The 11,962-nt window shown below is 40.4% G+C and overlaps 1 non-coding gene across 1 annotated transcript; it reads right to left on the reverse strand.

Moving 5' to 3' along the window:
* Window positions 1–10,411: 10,411 nt before the first annotated feature.
* LOC148295725 (small nucleolar RNA R71) lies at window positions 10,412–10,518 on the reverse strand. Its single transcript, XR_015834857.1, has one exon. It is a non-coding gene; the product is annotated as a small nucleolar RNA R71 (small nucleolar RNA).
* Window positions 10,519–11,962: the final 1,444 nt, after the last annotated feature.

Below are 11,962 nucleotides of genomic sequence, written 5' to 3' on the forward strand. Positions count from 1 at the left end.
TTGGAACACCTATTGATTTCGGATCGAGCCCCAAACTTGGGCAACATCATAATATGGTGGGAGGGGTCATTTGGTGAGTTTTGTGTGAAATCCAATCGCTAGAAGTATGGAATACACCACCCACTCCAATTAGGAACGAACTGCCGTTGAACTTGACTTGTCCAATTTCTCACACCTAATGATTTTGGATCGAGCCCAAAAGTTGGGCAACATCATAATATGGTGGGAGGAGTCATTTGGTGAAATTTGAGTGAAATCCAATCGCTAGGAGAATGGAATACACCAACCACTCCAATTATGAACGAAGGGCCGTTGAACTTGAATTGTCCAATTTCTCACACCTATTGATTTCGGATCGAGCCCCAAACTTGGGCAACATCATAATATGGTGGGAGGAGTCTTTTGGTGAGTTTTGAGTGAAATCCAATCGCTAGAAGTATTGCATACACCAACAACTCCAATTAGGAACGAACAACCGTTGAACTTGAATTCTCCAATTTCTCAAACCTATTGATTTCGGATCGAACCCAAAACTTGGGCAACATCCTAACATGGTGGGAGGAGTCATGTGTTGAGTTTTGAGTGAAGTCCAATCGCTAGAAGTATGGACTACACCAGCCACTCCAACTACGAACGAACTGCCGTTGAACTTTAATTGTGCAATTTCTCACACTTATTGATTTCGGATCGAGCCCGAAACTTGGGCAACACGGTAATATGGTGGGAGGAGTCATTTGGTGAGTTTTGAGTGAAAACCAACTGCTAGAAGTATGGAATACACCAACCACGCCAATTAGGAACGAACTGCCGATGAACTTGAATTGTCCAATTTCTCACACCTATTGATTTCGGATCGAACACCAAACTTGTGCAACATCATAATATAGTGGGAGGAGTCATTTGGTGAGTTTTGAGTGAAATCCAATCGCTAGAAGTATGGAATACACCAACCACTCCAATTATGAACGAAGGGCCGTTGAACTTGAATTGTCCAATTTCTCACACCTATTGATTTCCAATCGAGCCCCAAACTTGGGCAACATCATAATATGGTGGGAGGAGTCATTTGGTGAGTTTTGAGTGAAATCCAATCGCTAGAAGTGTTGCATACACCAACAACTCCAATTAGGAACGAACAACCGTTGAACTTGAATTGTCCAATTTCTCACACCTATTGATTTCGGATCGAACCCAAAACCTGGGCAACATCATAACATGGTGGGAGGAGTCATTTGGTGAGTTTTGAGTGAAGTCCAATCACTAGAAGTATGGAATACACCAGCCACTCCAATTAGGAACGAACTGCCGTTGAACTTGAATTATGCAATTTCTCACACCTATTGATTTCGGATCGAGCCCAAAATTCGGGCGACACGATAATATGGTGGGAGGACTCATTTGGTGAGTTTTGAGTGAAATCCAATCGCTAGAAGTAAGGAATACACCAACCACCCCAATTAGGAACGAACTGCCGTTGAACTAGAATTGTCTAATTTCTCACACCTATTGATTTCGGATCGAACCCCAAACTTGTGCAACATCATAATATGGTGGGAGGAGTCATTTGGTGAGTTTTGAGTGAAATCCAATCGCTAGAAGTGTTGCATACACCAACAACTCCAATTAGGAACGAACAACCGTTGAACTTGAATTGTCCAATTTCTCACACCTATTGATATTGGATCGAGCCCAACACTTGGGCAACATCATAATATGGTGGGAGGAGTCATTTGGTGAGTTTTGAGTGAAATCCAATCGCTAGAAGAATGGAATACACCAACCACTCCAATTATGAACGAAGGGCCGTTGAACTTGATTTGTCCAATTTCTCACACCTATTGATTTCGGATCGAGCCCAAAACTTGGGCAACAAGATAATATGGTGGGAGGAGTCATTTGGTGGGTTTTGAGAGAAATCCAATTGCTAGAAGTATGGAATACACCGACCACTCCAATTACGAACGAACTGCCATTGAACTTGAATTGTCCAATTTCTCACACCTATTGATTTCGGATCGAGCCCAAAACTTGGGCAACATGATAATATGGTGGGAGGAGTCATTTGGTGAGTTTTGAGAGAAATCCAATCGCTAGAAGTATGGAATACACCGACCACTCCAATTAGAAACGAACTGCTGTTGAACTTGAATTGTCCAATTTCTCACACTTATTGATTTCGGATCGAACCCCAAACTTGGGCAACATCATAATATGGTGGGAGTAGTCATTTGGTGAGTTTTGTGGGAAATCCAATCGCTAGAAGTATGGAATACACCAACCACTCCAATTAGGAACGAACTGCCGTTGAACTTGAAGTGTCCAATTTCTCACACCTATTGACTTCGGATCGAGCCCAAAACTAGGGCAACATGATAATACGGTGGGAGGAGTCATTTGGTGAGTTTTGAGTGAAATCCAATCGCTAGAAGTATGGAATACACCAACCACTGCATTTAGGAACGAACTGCCGTTGAACTTGAATTGTCCAATTTCTCACACCTATTGATTTCTGATCGAGCCCAAAACTTGGGCAACATCATAATATGGTGGGAGGAGTCATTTGGTGAGTTTTGAGAGAAATCCAATCGCTAGAAATATGGAATACCCCAACCACTCCTATTAGGAACGAACTGCCGTTGAACTTGAATTGTCCAATTTCTCACAGCTATTGATTTCGGATCGAACCCCAAACTTGTGCAACATCATAATATGGTGGGAGGAGTCATTTCGTGACTTTTGAGTGAAATCCAATCGCTAGAAGTATGTAATACACCAACCACTCCAATTAGGAACGAACTGCCGTTGAACTTGAATTGTCCAATTTGTTACACCTATTGATTCCGGATCGAGCCCAAAACTTGGGCAACATCATAATATGGTGGGAGGAGTCATTTGGTGAGTTTTGAGTGAAATCCAATCGCTAGAACTATGGAATACACCAACCACTCCAATTAGGAACGAACTGCCGTTGAACTTGAATTGTCCAATTTGGAAGACCTATTGATTTCGGATCGAGCCCAAAACTTGGGCAACGTCATAATATTGTGGGAGGAGTCAGTTGGTGAGTTTTGAGTGAAATCCAATCGCTAGAAATATGGAATACACCAACCACTCCAATTAGGAACGAACTGCCGTTGAACTTGAATTGTCCAATTTCTCACAGTTATTGATTTCGGATCGAACCCCAAACTTGTGCAACATCATAATATGGTGGGAGGAGTCATTTGGTGAGTTTTGAGGGAAGTCCAATCGCTAGAAGTGTGGAATACACCAGCCACTCCAATTAGGAACGAACTACCGTTGAACTTGAATTGTGCAATTTCTCACACCTATCGATTTCGGATCGAGCCCAAAACTTGGGCAACACGATAATATGGTGGGGGAAGTCATTTGGTGAGTTTTGAGTGAAATCCAATTGCTAGAAGTATGGAATACACCAACCACTCCAATTAGGAACGATTGCCGTTGAACTTGAATTGTCCAAATTGGAACACCTATTGACTTCGGATCGAGCCCAAGACTTGGGCAACATCAGAATATGGTGGGAGCAGTCATTTGGTGAGTTTTAAGTGAAATCCAATTGCTAGAAGTATGGAATACACCAACCACTCCAATTAGGAACGATTGCCGTTGAACTTGAATTGTCCAATTTGGAACACCTATTGACTTCGGATCGAGCCCAAAACTTGGGCAACACGATAATATGGTGGGGGGAGTCATTTGGTGAGTTTTGAGTGAAATCCAATCGCTAGAAGTATGGAATACACCAACCACTCCAATTAGGAACGATTGCCGTTGAACTTGAATTGTCCAATTTCGAACACCTATTGACTTCGGATCGAGCCCAAGACTTGGGCAACATCAGAATATGGTGGGAGCAGTCATTTGGTGAGTTTTGAGTGAAATCCAATTGCTAGAAGTATGGAATACACCAACCACTCCAATTAGGAATGATTGCCGTTGAACTTGAATTGTCCAATTTGGAACACCTATTGACTTCAGATCGAGCCCAAAACTTGGGCAACATCATAATATGGTGGGAGGAGTCATTTGGTGAGTTTTGAGTGAAATCCAATCGCTAGAAGTATGGAATACCCCAACCACTCCAATTAGGAACGAACTGCCGTTGAACTTGAAGTGTCCAATTTCTCACACCTATTGATTTCGGATCGAGCCCAAAACTTGGGCAATATGATAATATGGTGGGAGGAGTCATTTGGTGAGTTTTGAGTGAAATCCAATTGCTAGAAGTATGGAATACACCAGCCACTCCAATTAGGAACGAACTGCCGTTGAACTTGAATTGTCCAATTTCTCACACCTATCGATTTCGGATCGTGCCCAAAGCTTGGCCAACATGATAATATGGTGGGAGGAGTCATTTGGTGAGTTTTGAGTGAAATCCAATCGCTAGAATTATGGAATACACCAACCACTTCAATTAGGAACGAATTGCCGTTGAACTTGAATTGTCCAATTTGGAACAGCTATTGATTTCGGATCGAGCCCAAAACATGGGCAACATTATAATGTGGTGGGAGGAGTCATTTGGTGAGTTTTGAGTGAAGTCCAATCGCTAGAAGTATGGAATACACCAGCCACTCCAATTAGGAACGAACTACCGTTGAACTTCAATTGTCCAATTTCTCACACCGATTGATTTCGGATCGTGACCAAAACTTGGGCAACAAGATAATATGGTGGGAGGAGTCATTTGGTTTCTTTTCAGTGAAATCCAATCGCAAGAAGTATGGAATACACCAACCACTCCAATTAGGAACGAATTGTCGTTGAACTTGAATTGTCCAATTTGGAACACCTATTGACTTCGGATCGAGCCCAAAACTTGGGCAACATCATAATATGGGGGGAGGAGTCATTTGGTGAGTTTTGAGTGAAATCCAATCGCTAGAAGTATGGAATACACCAACCACTCCAATTAGGAACGAACTGCCGTTGAACTTGAATTGTCCAATTTGGAACACCTATTGATTTCGGATCGATCCCAAAACTTGGGCGACATCATAATATGGTGGGAGGAGTCATTTGGTGAGTTTTGAGTGAAATCCAATCGCTAGAAGTATGGAATACACCAACCACTCCAATTAGGAACGAAGTGTCGTTGAAATTGAATTGACCAATTTCTCACACCTATTGATTTCGGATCGAGTCCAAAACTTGGGCAACATCATAATATGGTGGGAGGAGTCATTTGGTGAGTTTTGAGTGAAATCCAATCGCTAGAAGTATGGAATACACCAACCACTCCAATTAGGAACGAAGTGTCGTTGAAATTGAATTGACCAATTTCTCACACCTATTGATTTCGGATCGAGTCCAAAACTTGGGCAACATCATAATATGGTGGGAGGAGTCATTTGGTGAGTTTTGAGTGAAATCCAATCGCTACAAGTATGGAATACACCAACCACTCCAATTAGGAACGAACTGCCGTTGAACTTGAATTATCCAATTTCTCACAACTATTGATTTCGGATCGAGCCCAAAACTTGGGCAACAATATAATATGGTGGGAGGAGTCATTTGGTGAGTTTTGTGTGAAATCCAATCGCTAGAAGTATGGAATACACCAACCACTCCCATTTGGAACGAACTGCCGTTGAACTTGAATTGTCCAATTTGGAACACCTATTGATTTCGGATCGAACCCCAAACTTGTGCAACATCATAATATGGTGGGAGAAGTCACTCGGGGAGTTTTGAGTGAAATCCAATCGCTAGAAATATGGAATACACCAACCACTCCAATTAGGAACGAACTGCCGTTGAATTTGAATTGTCCAATTTCTCACACCTATTGATTTCGGATCGAGCCCAAAACTTGGGCAAGATCATAATATGTGGGAGGAGTCATTTGGTGAGTTTTGAGTGAAATCCAATCGCTAGAAGTATGGAATACACCAACCACTCCAATTAGGAACGAACTGCCGTTGAACTTGAATTGTCCAATTTCTCACACCTATTGATTTCGGATCGAGCCCAAAACTTGGGCAACATAATAACATGGTGGGAGGAGTCATTTGGTGAGTTTTGAGTGAAATCCAACCGTTAGAAGTATGGAATACACCAACCACTCCAATTAGGAACGAACTGCCGTTGAACTTGACTTGTCCAATTTCTCACACCTATGGATTTCGGATCGAACCCCAAACTTGTGCAACATCATAATATGGTGGGAGGAGTCATTTGGTGAGTTTTGAGTGAAATCCAATCGCTAGAAGTATGGAATACACCAACCACTCCAATTAGGAACGAACTGCCGTTGAACTTGAATTGTCCAATTTCTCACACCTATTGATTTCGGATCGAGCCCAAAACTTGGGCAACATAATAACATGGTGGGAGGAGTCATTTGGTGAGTTTTGAGGGAAATCAAATCGCTAGAAGTACAGAATACACCAACCACACCAATTAGGAACGAACTGTCGTTGAACTTGAATTGTCCAATTTCTCACACCTATTGATTTCGGATCGAACCCAAAACTTGGGCAACTTGATAATATGGTGGGAAGAGTCATTTGGTGAGTTTTGAGTGAAATCCAATCGCTAGAAGTATGGAATACACCAACCACTCCAATTAGGAACGAACTGCCGTTGAACTTGAATTGTCCAATTTCTCACACCTGTTGATTTCGGATCGAGCCCAAAACTTGGGCAACATCATAATATGGTGGGAGAAGTCATTTGGTGAGTTTTGAGTGAAATCCAATCGCTAGAAGTATGGAATACACCAACCACTCCAATTAGGAACGAACTGCCGTTGAACTTGAATTGTCCAATTTCTCACACCTATTGATTTCTGATCGAGCCCAAAACTTGGGCAACATCATTGTTGCGTCGATTCAGCTGCACCAAAATGGATTCAGCTGCATCCTCATCTTGTGATACTCGCAAGTACACGAGCCGTTTGGTAATATAGCATATGTAAGTGCGAGGTCGATCCCATGAGGATTGGTGATTGAATGATCCAATTCATTTCCTCTACACAAAACAGAAATGAAAAAGAAAATAAATAAAACAAGAAAAAAAAGAAATAACTCAAGCAAATAAGTTCCCAAGTTTAATTTAGATTAATGGATTTATTCTAGCTAAAGTATGATTAAGCCATGGTGTTTGGTCATAACCTTGTGTTCCTAATTCCCTAATTTGATCATTTGTTGTCTAACCTAAAATTAAGCATTAGGAACCCATTAAGCATAGAAGAACAATTTAAACAACCAAGCATGTATCTAATCCCTGTTGTCGAATGTCCATACATACTCTTCCTATTCATAGTTCAATTCGAATTAAAGCATGGTGTCTACTCTTAATTCAAACCAAGATAGCTAACATGCAAGCCTAAATGGTGATCAATCATTCAAACTAGCATATTAACTTATAAGCATAATGAATAAGAACAAAAATCATAATTGAAACCTGGAAACTAATTAAACTTGAATACTTAAGAAAGAATGTACATTACAAATAAAAGTAAAGTGGAACTAAGAAAACTTGAAGGAAAATTTAGTAAACTCATTTTGTTACAACAATTGACAACTTGAAAGGAAACTAAGAGAATTTGAGGGAGAGAAGGAAAGGGAGCTCTAGAGAAGTGTTTGAGAGCTCCCCCCCTTGGGGTGTGTTTTGAAGCTTGAAGGCTTCTCTATTTATAGGGCTAAGAGGGAGGAACATTGTTAAGCTCATAATTTCATACATATACATGCCCAATTTACTTACTTCTTTTGCTTAGTTCCTATAATTCTAAGTTATTTCCCTCCCTTTGTGTGTTTTGTAGGCCAATAGAGCAAGAGAGCATAATTCATGCAATTCAAGCATGTTAAGGCCTAATTTGGATGAATGGAAGAAGAGCTTAAAAGACAAACTCATTTTGGCTACAGCCCCCTGCCAGTCCAGTTCCGTAGGTCATATTGCAAGCTTTGTTTCAGCAACCTACACAGCTCGGATGAGGCAGCATTCTTCATGAAAGTTGTTCCAATGGGTATGTACTATAACATATCCAAAATTCAGCCCCATTGGATAAATATGGAGTCTGTTACCTAGCAAACACAGAGCCATGCTCAGGATGGATTTTATCAGCGCGCAAAATGAGTTAGCAATTTGTTTTGGCCTTAACTTCCTCCTCCGACCTTGGATTGGCCCAAATGACATATGGCTGGAAAGAAGACATTATGAACTTCAATTTAGAGTGCTTAAAGTCCTAATTTGATTAAGAGAAGCCCAAGTTGTAAGCCCTTGAAGTTGCTGGTTATGCTGACCTCAGCATGTGCTGGTTGGATGCTTGGTCATGGTGAGCTAGGTATGAGCTATCATTTCTGGTTGGAAGCTTGGTCATGGTGACATGAAGATGAGCTAGGGCTGCTGGTGGGATCTATTGGTGAAGTGCATCAACCAATTCAGATTTTATAATGCAAGTGTTGTATGCATTAGTGAAGTGCATCAACCAATTCATCTTTTATAATGCAAGTGTTGTATGCATTAGCCATATTGAATTCAGATTTGTCACTCCCCTCTCCCTATAAATACCACATCCATTCCACATTCAAGACACAACAAATCCTGAGATTCACAACCCCCACAATTCACTCCAACCATCCTCAAACACTCTCAAAATCCCAAACACTCCAACAATCACCAAAACAACTCCAGCAAACCTCTCTTCCATTTCCCTACGAATTTCATCTTCCTTAGCCATCACCACTCACTCAAACTCATCCCAAATCACCTCCATATCCTTCATACATCTTTCTAGAAGTGGGGAAGCTCTTGGAGAAGCATTAGAAGTGGAGAAGCACTTGGAGAAGCCTTGGACACCACAAGAACTTCAGAAAAAGGGTTTTTCTACTCTTATTGTATTCATTATGTTTTCTCATTTCTGTTCAAGTCTCTTTTCCATTATGAGTAGCTAAATCCATAACTAGGGCTTCGATGTAACCTAACATGAATATTCTGGGTTTATAAGTTTGGAGTTTCAAGTTTGATTCATGATTCATGTTCTTATTCATTATGCTTATAAGTTAACATGCTTGTTTGAATGATTGATCACCATTAGAACTTGTTTGTTAACTATCTTGGTTTGAATTAAGAGTATACACCATGCTTTAATTCGAATTGAACTATGAATAGGAAGAGTATGTATGGACATTCGACAACAGGGATTAGATACATACTTGGTTGTTTAAAATGTTCTTCTATGCTTAATGGGTTCCTAATGCTTAATTTTAGGTTAGACAACAAATGATCAAATTAGGGAATTAGGAACACAAGGTTAGGACCAAACACCATGGCCTAATCATACTTTAGCTAGAATCAATCTTTGAATCTGAATTAGACTTGTTACTTGAATCTTTATAACCCAGAATTGAATTGTTATGGTGATTCGAATGCCCTAGTCTCAAAATCTGTTTTCCAACTCTTAAAACCACACTTTGTTACATTTGTTTACTTGTTTTTGTTTGCAATTTCATTTTGCTTCTTTTGTTCAACAATCACAACCACTCTTGTTTTAAATTCTGTTTTAGACATAACCTCCTACTTTCTTGAATTTGGTAATCTAAGTACATAACTAGTTTTAACTTCTCAGTCTTCGTGGGTACGACCTCGTACTTGTCTTGCTATACTACTAATTGCCCCGTACAATTGCGAGTTAACATAATATTAACAACAAATTTTGGCGCCGTTGCCGGGGACTGAACGAAAGTTCTTCCCTGGTTATGTGCCCAAGGTTACCCTATTCTTTTTAGTGTTTCTAATTAATCTAATTTTCTGTTTCAGGTAGTTTATGTCTAAAAATCCATTACTTGAACAAGTGAGGTCTTCGTTCCAACGTTCTAGATCTTTGAACGCAGGACCATCATTGCAACCCAGACGAGTGACCTCTGAAATTCAGAATCGTCTAGAAAGGGAGTTGTCAACTGCAAAAGAGCAAGCTCTTGCTACATTTACAAGTCTTGCTCTCCACACTGAACTTCCCGGTTCTTCACTTTCAAATTCGGAAGCAAGTTCAGACCAAGAAGAAGAAGAAATGATGGCTGCCATTGAGTTCATGGGAGAACTTGATATCCCAACAATTCCAGCATCTCCTTCAAGCATTTTGCTGCCCACTGTAGCTCGAAATTATGAGCTTAAATCTTCTCATCTTAATATGCTGCCTTCCTTTTATGGTTTACCTAATGAAGATCCATTGACTCATATAAAGGATATTTTTAATGTTGTGAGTTCTTTTCCCTTGACAGGTGTGACAGAAGATCAACTTCGAATGAGAGTGTTTCCATACACTTTAAAGGATAAGGCGAAGTATTGGTTGAATTCTTTGAAGCCTGGTTCACTCACTACATGGTCTGCCATTCAAAAGAAGTTCCTGGAAAAATACTTCTCCACGCAAAAGACCGACATGCTTAGGGACAAGATCTTGTTATTTGCACAGCAAGATGATGAATCGTTTTGTGAAGCATGGGAGAAATTCAATGGGTTGCTCAACCAATGTCCTCATCATGGGATTCCATTGAAGCTTCAAATGCGTATGTTTTATAAAGGACTAACCCCTTCTAGTCATAATATAGTCACCAATTTTGCAGGTGGTTCTTTTAAAACCAAAACTCCAGAAGAAACGTACGAACTCTTTGAGGAGATAGCAATGGAGACCCAACATACGGATACAAGAGGTAAACGTGTTATTAGTGGTTCTAATGATGCTTCTAGTGTGCAGATTTCAAAACTGGAACAAAAGCTAGATGCTCTTCTTGCATTAAACTCAAGAAGCCCTCCGAAGGAAGTGTGTAGCATTTGTGAATCTCATGACCATGCTACCACAGCTTGTCCACTTGGGGCTGGATATCCAGAATTTGTGCAAGAGCAAGCTAAGTTGGTAAATTCCTACAACCAAGGTCCAAGAAATGATCCATACTCTCAAAGTTATAATCCAGGTTGGAGGAATCATCCAAACTTTTCATGGAGAAATACCCAGAATCAAGCAAATCCCCCTTCATTCCAAAGGCCACAACAATCATCATCATCATTGGAAGATATAGTGAAGCAGATGGCAATCAACCAATCCAATTTTCAGCAAACTACACAAGCTGCCATCTCCAAATTGGAAGTCCAATTAGGCCAAATAGCTGCTGAAATAACTCAAAGAGTGCCTGGGAAATGGCCAAGCCAAACTGAGATCAATCCAAAGAACCCAGAAGCCAAGGCCATTCATGTGCTCAGATCAGGTAAGATCATTGATAATAAAGATGATTCTAATCTTTCAAATGATGTTGTGATTGTAGAAAATGAAGAGGAGGAGACCATGGCCACGGAAGGAGAACAACTCAAAACTTCTCAATCTGCTCCTAAGGCCAAATCAGATTCTCAGAAATCCGATCAATTCCAATTGCATAAAAGGGATGACAAATTTGTGCCACCACATCTTCAAGAAGATAGATACGTGCCACTCGCTCCATATGTTCCACAGATTCCATTTCCAGGCCGTCTTAAGAAAGCAAAGCAAGATAAGGCTTTTAAAGAGATTTATGATATTTTGAGTAAAGTTAATATCAATTTGCCTTTGCTTGATCTTATTGAACAGATTCCTGCATATGGAAAATTCATCAAGGACTTGAAAACTCACAAGCTCAATTTCGCTCCAAATGAAGGAGTAAAGCTCGACCAGAATGTAAGTGCTGTATTGCAAAGGAAGCTTCCACCAAAACTAGATGATCCTGGCAGCTTTGACATTCCCATTAACATTGGAGGCAAGAAGGTTGGAAGAGCCATGTTGGACTTGGGAGCAAGCATCAATGTTTTGCCATATTCAGTTTATCAAGAGCTTGGCTTAGAAGGGATGAAGAAGACTTCAATGCGACTTGAACTAGCTGATCATTCTATAAAATATCCAAAAGGTATTGTAGAAGATATTCTAGTTCAAGTTAATACACTAATTCTCCCTGCTGATTTTGTA

This window comes from Prunus avium, chromosome 3 (genome assembly GCF_965620075.1).
Source record: "Prunus avium chromosome 3, drPruAviu1.hap1.1, whole genome shotgun sequence".
NCBI classification, from domain to species: Eukaryota; Viridiplantae; Streptophyta; class Magnoliopsida; order Rosales; family Rosaceae; genus Prunus; species Prunus avium.